Source organism: Bos grunniens, chromosome 3 (genome assembly GCF_055505025.1).
Source record: "Bos grunniens cultivar Pamir isolate PY7600 chromosome 3, Bosgru_T2T1.0, whole genome shotgun sequence".
NCBI lineage: Eukaryota > Metazoa > Chordata > Mammalia > Artiodactyla > Bovidae > Bos > Bos grunniens.
In genome coordinates, this window is record NC_141167.1 from 34,672,747 (window position 1) to 34,686,244 (window position 13,498).

The 13,498-nt window shown below is 40.3% G+C and overlaps 1 protein-coding gene and 1 long non-coding RNA gene across 24 annotated transcripts in view; one reads left to right on the top strand and one right to left on the bottom strand.

The window, feature by feature from the left end:
* Positions 1–5,611: 5,611 nt before the first annotated feature.
* On the bottom strand, positions 5,612–7,028 carry LOC147375455 (uncharacterized). The gene is made up of 3 exons (XR_015160126.1): positions 6,803–7,028; positions 6,033–6,093; positions 5,612–5,916 (listed from the first exon to the last, which is right to left on the bottom strand). It is a non-coding gene; the product is annotated as an uncharacterized LOC147375455 (long non-coding RNA).
* A 76-nt stretch (positions 7,029–7,104) lies between these two features.
* Positions 7,105–13,498, top strand: part of FGGY (FGGY carbohydrate kinase domain containing) — a 532,748-nt gene continuing 526,354 nt past the window's right edge. For 16 of the 23 annotated variants that reach the window (XR_015160120.1, XM_086390249.1, XM_086390248.1 and 13 more), the window contains exon 1: positions 7,105–7,179. The gene's annotated coding sequence lies outside the window, so the exon portion shown is untranslated. Of the gene's footprint in view, positions 7,180–7,240; positions 7,430–13,498 lie in introns of those variants that run through there. The other 7 variants (XM_086390232.1, XM_086390243.1, XM_086390233.1 and 4 more) reach the window with 5 other exon arrangements.

Consider the following 13,498-nt stretch of genomic DNA (forward strand, 5'->3'; position numbering starts at 1 on the left):
AGGCAGGTAAGTGCTGCCACTGCCATAATTATAAGTTAGTGATGTACCTGCTATCGAGAGGATACCTAGGTGGCACAGCATTAAAGAACCTGCCTGACAATGTAGGAGATATGGATTCGATCCCTGGGTCAGGAAGATCCCCTAGAGAAGAAAATGACAACCCACTCCAGTAATGTTGCCTGGGTGCCAGGGTCCAGCCCCAGCAGGATCCAGGGGTACCTTCAGGATGATGGCCTAGGCGAAAGGATAGCAAAGCAGAGAGCAGGGCTTGATCTTCCTTGATTAACACAGAAAGCCAATAAAGCTCCTGTGTTCCAAGGAGTCATCCTGAAAGAAGAACAGAGAGAGAAAAGGAGAGAAAAGGAAAAAAAAAGAATGACACGGGGAGACCAAGCTTTGGTGAGCGAGGCCCATAACTTTATTTTCAAAAGGAACTTTTATACCTTGACTTGTACATAGAGGGAAATGAAAGATGCAAAGTCATACAGAGTCAGCCCAAACATTACATCTGTTTTGTCTTTATCAAAACCAGGATTTTTTCTGCATACCTTTCCCATAAACAATGTTGTGTACATTATCTTCTGGCCTTGGAGGCCTGTGGACATTTTATGACGCTTTTTTGATAAAGGCTGCTCAACCAGAAAACTTATTTTCCCTTAAAGTGTTTCTTCTTTATTTCTCCCAGCCTCAGAAAGTACTAAACAGAGTTACATTCTCACAGAGCAAAGGTGCAGTGGGTCACAACAAAGAAAGAACCAGTTAGCTCAAAGGTCTGATGTGGTTAATTCCAAGGCTGCTGCTTGTTTTTCTTACATTCTAACTATGTTAACCAATGCACTCCCAGGTGCACAATGGATAAGGGATATGGGCACTTGGCAGCAAGCATTGGCCCACTAATGAAGCCCTTTACCAGTACTATCTATTCCAATAATTTTTCATCCCTTAAAGGACTCTATGCTTATTAGGACTTTTAGAATGTTTTGGCTTCCTGTGTCTTCCAAGGTTGGGGAGTTGTGAACAATCATGTGTGTTAATTGCAAGAGTATGGACAGGCAAGCTAGAATGCCAACAGAGGGGTTTTAATTGAAATACTCCTTTCATGCCCAGGAGACTTATTAATTAGAGCCCTAAGTTGACTTCTTTCAGAGAAAGGTGGTCGGGGATAGCCCCCTGTTAATGTCAGAAGAGTTGGTGAAAGGCACAAAATAGTAAGACAGACAGATTTTGGTTTTGGGGTGGATGGTCGAGCAGATTCAGGGGGTCCCTCGAGGCCTGATCTGCCTCTGCTGTCAGGTCTCTTCCGCATGACCTTTGTCATGGGTGGGATCTCCCGTGGTGGCTCCCGGCACCTGGGAAACTCCATGGACAGAGGAGCCTGAAAGGCTACAGTCCACAGGGATCATAGAGTTGGACACAGCTGAGTGACAGCACAAGCATGATACCTGCTATCACAGAGCACTGTGATAGTTGCTGAGACTGTAAAGTAGAAGGCATAGGTCTTGCCCTCCACAGGCTTCTGATCTAGGTAATGGGGCATCCCTGGAGGCTTAGATGGTAAAGAATCCACCTGCAATGCAGGAGACCTGGGTTTGATCCCTGGGTTCGGAAGATCCCCTGGAGGAAGGCATGGCAACCTACTCCAGTATTCTTGCCTGGAGAATCCCCATAGACAGAGGAGCCTGGTGGGCTACAGTCCATGAGGTCATAAAGAGTCAGACATGACTGAGCGACTAAGCACGGCACAGCACATAAAACTATGAAGCAAGGACCAAGTACTATCCATTCAGCACTGGGACACGTGCTTTAAGACCTATCTCAAGAAATAAATTACTGTTCTCCAAAGAAACTACAGAGAGGTTAAGCAATGTTCTCCAGGTCATTAAAGAAACAAGTAGGACTTGAAAAAGAACCCAGGTTTGTCTGCTTTGATGACTTTGTGCTTCTCACAGGACTGTGAACAAGGGCATCAGGGCAGGCGAGTAAGGAGAAGGAACTTTACCAGGTGTCTCAGGGCCAGTGCCACATGAGTAAAACATGACGACTGTTACGGAAGCTTAGAAAACAAGAGATGTGTTGAGACCTGCTGAGGAAGCAGGTCCTGCATTAGATGCTGAAGGCAGATTATGAATCCAATAAGAGAAGGATGGAGGGGTAGGCTTTCCAGGTTGAAGGAGGCATAGTGTGTGCAAAGGTGGAAGCTGGAAAAATGCGACCTTTGGGTTTGTGCTGTGCAGTGCAGAGCAGTGGAGAGAGCACCGCCTGCTCCAAACTTACTAACAGTGCAACCTGAAGCCAATCAGCTAATCTCCCCTTAAGCCTCAGTTTCCCTAGTTGCCAGTGGTTGTGATAGTAGCCACTTTACAAGGTTGTTGAAGACCCTTAGGTCTTCAGTGTATGTAATGCACCAGGCTCCTCAGAATCACCAATTTCAGACTTCAATTGAAATCACGTTCCCTCTGTCATAGTATCCCACATCCAGTCCTACCTGCAACTGGATCTATCTACATGGATTCAGTTGCAGATATATATATATCTATCTATCTCTGTATGCTTATATATTGAATGTCTGTTTCGTGTCTGTCAGTTTCATGATGACATGGACAATATCTGTTCTTCTCAACACCATCTCCATAAAGAACAGACTTTCGGACTCAGTGGGAGAGGGAGAGGGTGGGATGATTTGAGAGAATAGCTTTGAAACATATACATTAGCATATCTAAAATAGATGACCAGTGGGAGTTTAATGTATGATAAAGGGTACCCAAAGCTGGTACTCTGACAAGTTGGAAGGATGGGATAGGGAATGAGGCGGAAGGGAGGTTCAGGACAGAGGGGACACGTGTATGCCTATGGCCAATTCATACTGATATATGGCAAATACCATAACAATACTGTAAAGTAACTATCCTCCAATTAAAATAAATATATAAATTAAAAAAAAGTCTCTCAAACTGTTAGATGTGTGAATACATAAGTGTCTGAATTCATGAATAAATGAATAAGCATACCTATTTCTGTGCCATGACTCTAAGAATCTCAGGGAAAATATGTCTTCTCCGTAGTGGGGAAGGGGTGGTTACTTAGAAAAAGCTTTCAGAGAATGCAGTTGGAGCATCAGAGGGTCACCATGGATCACCAGGGAGAGCACCAGGTCTCCTGTCTGCCTCCTGATATTGCACATAATAGTCTCTGAACAGGAAGGAAATTACACAAACTTCCAGTTCAGCTGGTTCCAGTGTCACAACCCAGCTCTTTCTGTCTCACTTAAATCTGATGTGCTGCGTCACTGATGTGACTTGTGACCTGTCTAATGGACGACGACTTTGCGTGATCCCCACACTGCCTGCCAATAACCTAGAGTGGATGTCAAGACTTTCCAATAATTGAGTCTTTTAATCCAATGTGACATGATAATCCTTTATGCTTAGTGAAAATAAACAGATGCACTAATAACTACTAAGCATTTGATACATTCTAGTTCCATGATAGAGGTAAGGATAGAGAGCTGAAGGAGGCTATAATCCCACCTAAAGTGAAGCAGTGTACACATAGTACACATAATAATTGCAGCTTTCAAGTTACGGTTATGTATATCATCTTAGTCTTCCTTGTAGCCATGAAAAATGGGAAAGTATGGATAATATTTACGTTATTTGATCCCAATATAAAGGAAACTTAGGCAACTGGGGTTGGTTCAGGATATAGGTCTGGTTTCAGGGCAGATTTGAACTGAGTGTCCAGATCTCATGATTATCAATTTAGGGATCTTTCTTTCTTTTGTATCTCATTGTCACTCACTAGCTTTATACTGGTCAACAGTGTACAGATGCCTGGAATGTCACAGTCCCCCTACACCCTGTAATATATTTTTGATGCACTCTTGTGATGGGACATCAGAATCTAATAAATCAGGGGCTGGCAAGCTAAGGCACACTGGGTCACACTGGCCATTGTATGCCTTTGTAAAGTTGTATTGAAATAGTTACACCCACTTATTTACTTTTATCTATGGTTGCTTTTGCCCTACAAAAGCAGAGTTGAGTAGTTGCAACAGAAACTAGATGACTTACAAAGTCCCCCAAATTCACTATTTGGTGCTTTATAGAAAAAGTTTGCCACCTCCTAGAATAAATGAATGGAGTGGAAGTACAGCAAGTCCCCTACATACAAACCTTCAAGTTGCAAAGTTTCAAAGATGTGAATGTGTCTCTGTAGGCCAGCTGTTGTATGGTACTACTGTAATCTTCAAGATACTTTACTATAAAACTAAAAATGTTTTATTTATTTATTTTTTATGTGTTTGCTGTATGAAAAGTATTACAAACCTACTACAGTACAGTACTATATAGCCAATGTGTCAGTTGGGTACCTAGTCTAACTTTGTTGGACTTAATGAATGTGCTCACAAAACAGAACTCATTCATATGTAGGAGACTTGTAGCAGATGAAAAAAAAAATAGATTTGTTCATGCACAATAGGCAGTGGGTCATAGTTGAAAAAGAAAATGAGAACAGGCCACAAAATTATGCCTCGATCACTTGGCTGGATGACACTGAACAAGTCATTTACACTCTCAGGTCTGCTTCTGCATCTATCACAGAGTTGCTCCAGGATTTCTGTGACATAAAGTATACATATCAGTTATGGTTATGTTTGGCCCCATGGACAGAAAACACAAAATTGCAGTGTCTTGCACAAGAAAGCAGTTTCTTTCTTACAAGTGGAAGTGGGCAGTGGGTATTGGTCTGGTTCTGCTTGGTGTTAGAAACTCAAGCCCTTGCACCTTGGGGTGTGTAAACTTCATTCCTGAAATCCTCTCATGGTCCAAGATGGCTGCTGGAGCTCCAGCCACTGCGCTATTGTTGCTATTACCACTGACGACAGCATGATGATAAGAGGAAACAAACCCAAATCAAATACAAATGCCTAGTAACAGAGACATCTATAAAGGCCAGGAAGAAAACCCACATTAATTCAAGTCTAGCCAGGATGAGATCTCCTGTCATAGTTTCTAAGGCAAGCAGTATATTCATTTATTCTATTCCTGAGGTACAACTGAGGAAGGTTCAGAAGGCATCTTACATGTGTTCAGCTTCTAACACTTCACCAAGTATTTCTATATTTATTACCTTATTTACTCATCACAATACTCTGGAAAGGTAAGATGAACAGGTCTTAATATTATTATTCCTACTGTATTAATACATTATGATTCACACAGGTGCCGAGAAGCAGATCCTAGTACTTCCCACATTGCCAAAGAGTCCATGGTTAAAGCTTTGGCTATTTGTTGGAATATGAAGGTGAATAGCCATGGTGTAGAAGAAAGAAAATGACCCTGTGGGGATGGGTAGAGTTGCCACCCCAAAATGTCTCTTTGGCATGCAAATTATTGACAGCTGAAAAAATTCAAAGCCCAAGACGACTCAGGAAAAAGCTCTGATGTCCCCCCTTAGCTGCCTAAAGAATGCAGACAGGGAACCTTTTCCAAGAAGCTATCATAGATAACTATAGCATGAACTAGGTATGGTAGACTGGGAGAAACCTGGGAAGGTTTTTTTTCTCTAATTCTGTTCTGTGTCCTACTGTCTCTGTGCATCCAGAAAACATTTGTTTACTAAACATTTTATTTTCCGTCTTCATGTAAACTGCCTTCCTCCCTTCTGAAAACTCAAACCACACCTCCAACATCTTTGTCTTTTTTTTTTTTTCAATCTTTAGTTGAGGATGGTCTTTCCCATGTACACATGTGATTAAACTTTCATTTGGTTTTCTCCCATTGATCTGTAAATTCAATTCTTGACCAGCCAGAAGAACCTAGAAGGGTAGAAAAGAACTTCCTCCTGACAACCCCAATCCAGGAGCCCTAGGAACTAATCACACGGCCTCAGCCTCACTGAGCCAGTATCCTCACCTGTAAGACCAAGAGAAGAACATGTATTTGGGGTAGTTATGAGGAGAGCAGAGTGACTATCACAGACATGGCACACACCCCAGTTCAGTGCAAGCACAGTGATTACCTAGGCTTACCTCTCAGAGCTGGCATGTCCTTGGACAATAACTTCCTTTTACTGTAACTTCATCTCCTTTTCTAGGAAAATAAAGAATTTAGACTTGATAACTTATCTTCCAAATGCCTGGGAGCCTGACTTTTTAAAAGACATGGCTCAGGTTTAAGCTAAGTTTGTGGAATCTTCCCTCCTGTTACTTACTGGGTGTCTCAAAACAAGCTAAAAAACGTTTCAGACTCCCTGCATCTGTAAACCAGGGACAACTAGGACCTAGCGAACTGGAAATGTAAGGATAGTGAAGATTAAATGAGATAGGTGTGTCCAGGACCCACCAGACTGTAATTTCCTTAAAGGCTGGAACCCATTTGTAGATTTACAAACTGTGACACTTCTTCTCATGGTTGCTCACAAAATTAAATGAGAAAATTTAAATAAAGTATCAGGAATAGGATCTGGCACAAACTAAAAACATTTGATAAATATTATTAGAAGGGCTTCCCTCTTAGCTCAGTCGGTAAAGAATCTGCCTGTAATGCAGGAGACCCAGACTCGATTCCTGGGTCAGGAAAATGCCCTGGCGAAGGAAATGGCAACCCACTCCAGTATTCTTGCCGTGGAGAATCCCATGGACAGAGGAGCCTGGCAGGCCACAGTCCATGGGGTCGCAAGAGTCGAACACGACTTAGCGACTAAACCACTACCACTTTATTTTAGCAACTGTCTGCATGAGTCCTGATGTTCAGTGCATTGTTGAAACGCAAAGTTACAGGATACACGCTGGACACATACCAGCGGCTACGAAAAGTTTGCATGGATAAATTCTGCTAGAAGAGCCTGCAGAGCAGGAAACTCGAGGCCTGAGAGGACAGACCCACTTCAGGCCTTAAACGTCCCTGAGAGGGTGGAAGAACCTGTTAAGAGACTGAGGTCCACACGACTCGCCGGGGCCATATGACCGCAGGAGAGGCAGGGGCCAATCCCCGGCCCGGTTCAAAGGGCCAATCGCGGCACGTTTTACAAGGGCCCCGGCCGGAGGGGGCGGGGCCGCGCGCGGGGCGGGGCGGAGCCTCAGCTGCCCCTGTGGACCGCCCAGTCCAGGCCCGGTGGGGCTCCGCTCAGCAACCTGCAGAGCCCTGATAGCTAAAATGTAATTTCAGATTGGACAAGTAAGTGACCCTCCTCTCAGTCCCACGTGTGTACCAGGGGCTTTACAGAAGCGCAGGCTCGCAGCGCGAACGTTCTCCAACCGGAGAGCGTATCTGGCCCAAGCTTCCCTCCCCTTTCCCGCAGTCGCCTCCTCCTCTTCCTCCTCTCACCGCCCGAGTCTTAACGCCAGCGCCAGCCGGGCCCTTGGCCTCGGAGATCTTGTTGAGTCCCCTGTGTTCTGGGTGAGGTGTCCGGCCACTCAAGAGACGGGTGGGCCTTTTCTGCATTCCCCCATGCTGCCTAAGATGTGTGGAACCCTGGGTCCTCTGCAGTCACTATCCAGTTAATTATGTTAATTTCCTCGCTTTCCCCTCATCCCCTCAGGGCCCTCTACCACCTATTTCAGGATATTTCCTGGTAAAGAATCCGCCCGCAATGCAGGAGACCGAGGTTCGATCCTTGGGTTGGAAAGATTCCCTGGAGAAGGAAAAGGCTACTGGCCTGTAGAATTCCATGGACTATATTTTGGGGTCGCAAAGAGTCGGACACGACGGAGCAACTTTCACCTAGGCATTTTTGAGCCTTTTAATTTCAATCTGGCTACTGTAAGGCATTTTAAGACCTGTGTTGCTTGTAGCTTTCAACGCTTTCAGCAACTTGTAATTTTTGAAGTTTAGATTAGATGGTATAATGCCCTTTGGCTACAGTTATCCTGGGTAGAAACGGCCTAGGAGTATCTTTCCATTTTTATTAATGACCTTTCTTTTTAAGAACAAGATGCAAAATGGTGAATTTCCCTAATCCTTGACTATGTTCCACTAAAGCACTTTTCATGTCTTAACATTTGTCTCTAAAGAGTCTCTGATTTTGTCTCTAAAGAGTCAAGTCATTTACAAAATATTGAAAAGCAGTCATCATTAGATTAATTTTTAAAATACGGTATTAGGGGGAGGAATTGATGATGCTTTTGAATTGCAGAGCAGTGAGAAGGCAACCTGCCTTTTAGTTTGTGGCTGGTGTATAGAGGGTAGAGTTCTGTTTTATTTTGCTTGCTTTTCCCCCCTTCCCTGTAATCCACCAAATGTGCATCCTCAAGTTGTAGTTAAGTTGTCAGCTGGGTCTTCCAGCCTTCTGGCTGCCTCCTGGTCTTCTGGGAGTTTCCTGTTAATGAGGTCCTGTCCTTGGCTTTTGACCTGGTGGTCACTGGCCTGACTCTTGGAGGGATCAGCTAAGGAGGACTTCCTGGTGGCAGGCTCAGAAAACTCTTTATTAAGGATGATTGAAGGAACCCGGAGGGTAAGAAGGCCTGGAGATTGATTCTGAGGGGAAGGGAGTCTCCCTGCTGGCTTTGGAAGTCAAAACATGTGTACTGGAAGAAGGAACTAACCCAGAGGGTGGAGATCTGTGTCTTTCTGGGTGAAGTTAAGTTTACTGGACCTTCTTCCAGGCTGTGTTAATTGTTACTATCAGTAATTGTTACTAGGGACCTTGTCTTTTCCTAGAATCTGGTTCCCTTTCCCTAACCTACTTCACTTAGTTCAAATCACCATCTGTTATCAGCTGGTTCTGAAAACCGTTTCAGGTAGTGAATCTTCCCCACCCCCACCCCTAAATATTTGAAATAATTATTTTACCAGAATGCACTACATAGAGTATTCAGCCTCTTACCTGCCCCTATTTTTATACGGTAGAATTTAGAGTCTACTCAGATTATGTAAGGGGAGGCACCCAAACCACCTCTTGCGTTCATTTGTTTGTTCCCTGATTTGGGAACCTGCTCTGGGCCTGAGCACTGTGGTAGGCTCTGGGAAAGCAAGGATTGGTCTTTGCTTTCAAGCTTTCATCCATTCTGCTTCTGTCTAGTCTGGCAAAGGAGATTATATGATACTGAGATTGGTGCTGTAGCAAGGTATAAGAAGATTCTCCCCTGTAATGGACTGTATGGGAAAAAAATCTAAAAAAAAAAGAATGGATATTGCTGATTCACTTTGCTGTACACCTGAAACTAACACAACATTGTTAACCAACTATACTCCAATAAAAATCAATTTTAAAAGATTCTCAGGAGTTGAGAGAAGTCCAAATGGCCCACTATAGGGCCATCAGTATGACTGGGCTGGAGAAAGACTTGCTGACCTGGGACAGCATGGGCAAAGCTACACAAGGCTGGTGCACTACTGATTATGGGCAGACAGGAGAGAGTGAAGTGGGAAATCGCCAAAAAGGAGGATGGGAGAGTGCAAAGGCCAGCTCAGGGAGGGTCAGGTGAATCAGGTTAAGGAGTGAAATGTATCTCTAGAGCAAGCAGCAGCTAGTGAAGTGACTGACACTCAGGGATGTGTTTTAGAAAGTTAATTCTGGCTGCAGGATGGCAAATGAAGTGGTGAGGACTGAAGAGAGTAATTTAATGCAGGTGAGAGATGGGTTAGCATAGTTATGGACTAGAAGAAAGGGATTAGAATAGAATGCTTAAGAATTAATTACTGATTGAATGTAGGAGATAAGGAAAGAATATAGCAGTCAGGGTACCCTGGAAAAGAAAAGGCATTCACCACTGGGATATTTTTCAGCAGCTTTATTGAGGTATACTTGGCATAAGGTAAACTGTACATATATAAAGTGTCTAATTTGAGAAGTTTTAATATTATCCGTGACACTATCATCACAACCAAGATAAAGAACATTTCTTATACCCCCATTGATTTCTTGTGCCCTTTTCTAATTCCCTCCAAGAACCAGTGAGCTGCTTCCTGTCAGGATACATTATTTAAACTTTTTTAGAATATTTATCTGTAGGGTCATACAATATGTATCTTTTATGTATGGTGACTTTTCTTTAGCATGATCCTCTTGAGATTTGTCCAGGTGGTATGTGCATACATGGTTTATGTTTTGTTTTTCTGAGTAGTATTCCATTGTACAACTATGCCATATTTAGTTTATCCATTAACCTGTTGATGGACATTTGAATTATTTGCTGCTTCTTGGCTACTACACGTAAAGCTGATATGATTACTTGTATAAATGTCTTTGTGCAGCCTTTCTTTCTCTTGGTTAAATACTTAGAAGTGGAATGGCTAGTTTACACGGTAGGTGTGTATTTAACTTTTTAAGATGCATCCAATCTGTATTTCAGAGTGATTCTAGTTTGCCCCAACTGCTGTGGTCACTTTTAAATTTTAGTTATTCTATTAATGTGGAAATTCTTTCATGGGGTTTTAATGTGTACTTCCCTAATGACTAATAATCTCAAGCTTCTTTTCATGTGCTTATTTCCCCGTATATATTTCATACATCTTGGTTGAAGTGTTTATTAAATCTTTTGTCCATTTAAAAAAATGACCTATTTCTTTATTGATTTTTGAGAGGTTTTTATGTATATTCGCATTACAAGTTTGTTTTTTTTAAATCATAGTTGTGATTTGGAAAAATTTTCTCCCATTTTGTGGCTTATATTTTCATTTTCTTAACAGTGTCTTGAAAAGCGGAGTTCTTAATTTTGGTGAAGTTTAATTTATCAATTTGTAATTTTAATGATGTCTGTTTTATCAGTTTATTCTTTTATGGATCATGGTTTTGGTATCTAAGAAGTTGAGCCTAGTCTGAGATCTCAGATAGTTTGTCCTATTTTTTTTTTTAAAGAAGCTTTATTTGTTATTTTATATTACATCCAGGATCTATTTTATGTTTACCTGTAGAACAAGATATGGACAGATTTATTTTTTGCCTATGGTATCAGCTGTTCCAGTACCATTTGATAAAAAGCCTATCCTGTGTCTCATGAAGTGTCTTTGTACCTTTGAATAGAATCAGTTTACCATATGTATATGTGGACCCATTTCTGGATGTTTTATTTCATTACATCCATTTCTTTGTCTATTTTAATGCTATTACCACTTCGTTTTGATGACTGTAGCTTTGTAATAGATATTAAAGTCAGGTAGAATATCCTTCCACTTTTTTGTTTTTAAAGTTGTTTTGGTTATTCTACATCTGTTACATTTCCATATTAATTTTACAATCATTTCAAAATAAAGCCCTGCTTAGATTTTAATTGCAATTTAGTTTAATCTATACATTAATTTGGGGAGAGAATTGACATCTTAAATTTTGTTTTCTATCCTTGGACAGAGTATATCTATTCATTTATTTAGGTCTTCCTTAATTTCTTTCAACAGTGTTTTTTTAGCTTTCATAGATGGATCTTTGTCAGATTATCTGTAGGTTGTTCACATTTTTTGATGCTGTTGAAAATAATGTCCTTTTAGGTTTCAGCTATCAATTGTTTGTTGCTACTTGTATATTGACCGTGTATCTTGCCATCTTGCTAAATTACTTATTTAGTTCTAGTAACTTTTTGCTGGTACCATCAGATTGTCTATCTGATCATGTTATCTGTGAAAAAAGACAATTTTACTTCTTCCTTTCAGTAAGAATGTCTTAACTTTTCTTGCCATAGTACACTGGCTAGAATCTCCTGTGCTGAGAGGTTTCCTTAATTTTTTTAAATGAAGAATGGGTGTAATGTTTTGTCAGTTGCTTTTTTCTGTAACTATTGAGATCATAATTTTTTCAAAGACTGGTCAGTTACATTCATTGATTTTTTTTTTTTTTTGAACGTTAAATTAACCTTATATTACTGAGATAGATCCCATTTGGCCAGGACCTACTATCCTTTTTATATTTTGTTGGATTCTATTTGCTAAAATTTTAAGAATATTTGCATCTGTGTTAATGTTTGGTAATGATATAATTTTCTTTCCTTATATTGTCTTTTAAGTTTTGTTATCAAGATAATTCTGGCCTCATAGAATGATCAGGGAAACATTTATTTCTCTTCAGTTTTCTGTAAGGGTTCATGTAGAATTGACATTGTTTCTTTCTCAGATGTTTGGTAGAATTCATCAGTGAAGCCATTTAGCCATTTGAGTTTTTTTTTTTTTAATGGAGGAGACAGAAAAGTCAATTGACTTAATAATAGAGGACTGTGCAGATTATCTGTTTCTTCTTGAGTGAGGTTTGATAGTTTCTGTTAATATATTTAAAGGAATCTGTACATATCATCTAAGGTGCTCATAATACTTTTATTACCATTTAAACATTTATAGAAGCTGTTGTAATTTCATTTCCCTCATTCCAAATACTGGTTATGTGTCTCTTTTCTCTTTATTTTCTTGATCATTCTTGCCAGAAATTTATTAATATTATGGATCTTCTGAAAGAGTCAGCTTTTTGTTTTCATTTATTCTCTTTATTATTTTTTAATTTATTGATACTTACCCTAAATTTTATTTTCTTTCTTCTGCTAACTTTGGATCCCTCTTACCCTTTTTTTTTCCCTAATGTATTAAGGTAGAAATTACGGTCATTTACTTGAGACGTCTTTTCTAATATAGGCATTTGAGTCTGTAAATTTTTAAGCATGGCTTCAGCTGCATCCCACAAGTTTTGTTGTTTGTATTTTCATTCAGTGAATACATTTTCTAGTTTTTTAAAGTGTCTTTTTGACCGATTGGTTTATAGAAGTGTGTCAATCAGTCTCCAAATATTTGAGGATGTTCCACATATCTATTATTGATTTATAATTTAGTTCCATTTAAGTCACAGAAAGTAGTTTATATGATTTGAATTTTTTTACCTTTTTGAGACTTGCTTTATGGCCCAGAATATGGTCTGTCTTGTATTAGGTTGGTGCAAAAGTACTTGCAGTTTTACAGTGTTGAACTTTGCTGTTTTATACTGGAATACATTCTTAAGTGTGGTTATGTTATATGTCATTTTAATGCACATTTCTCACTTTATTTTTTTGTTAATGACTTATTACTTACTGTTTATTTTATATTTATTTTAGACTAGGGAAATGATGTTAGATAACAAAAGTGAATTCAAGTGATTTGCTTATTAGAATTTGCTTATTCAAAGTGAGTCATAAAGCAATGTAGACAACTCACAGCATCAGCAATGCATCTGGCTCAAAACTGCTAATGAGTGTACAAAAAGCAGTCGTGGCTCAAGAAGTTGTGCAAATGAGATGAGAGCCTTGAAGATAAAGAGCATAGTGGCCAGCCATTGGGAAGCTGACAATCACTAGTTGAGAGGATCATCGAAGCTGATGCTCTTACAACTACATGAAAAGTTGCCCAAGATCTCAGTGTCGACCATCCTACGTTCATTTGGTATTTGAAACAAATTGGAAAGATGAAAAAGGTTGATAAGTGTGTGCCTCATGAGCTGACCGAAATTCAAAAAAATTGTCATTTTGAAGTGTCATCTTCTCTTATTGTATGCAACAGCAACAAACCATTTCTTGATCGGATTGTGATGTGTGACAAAAACTGG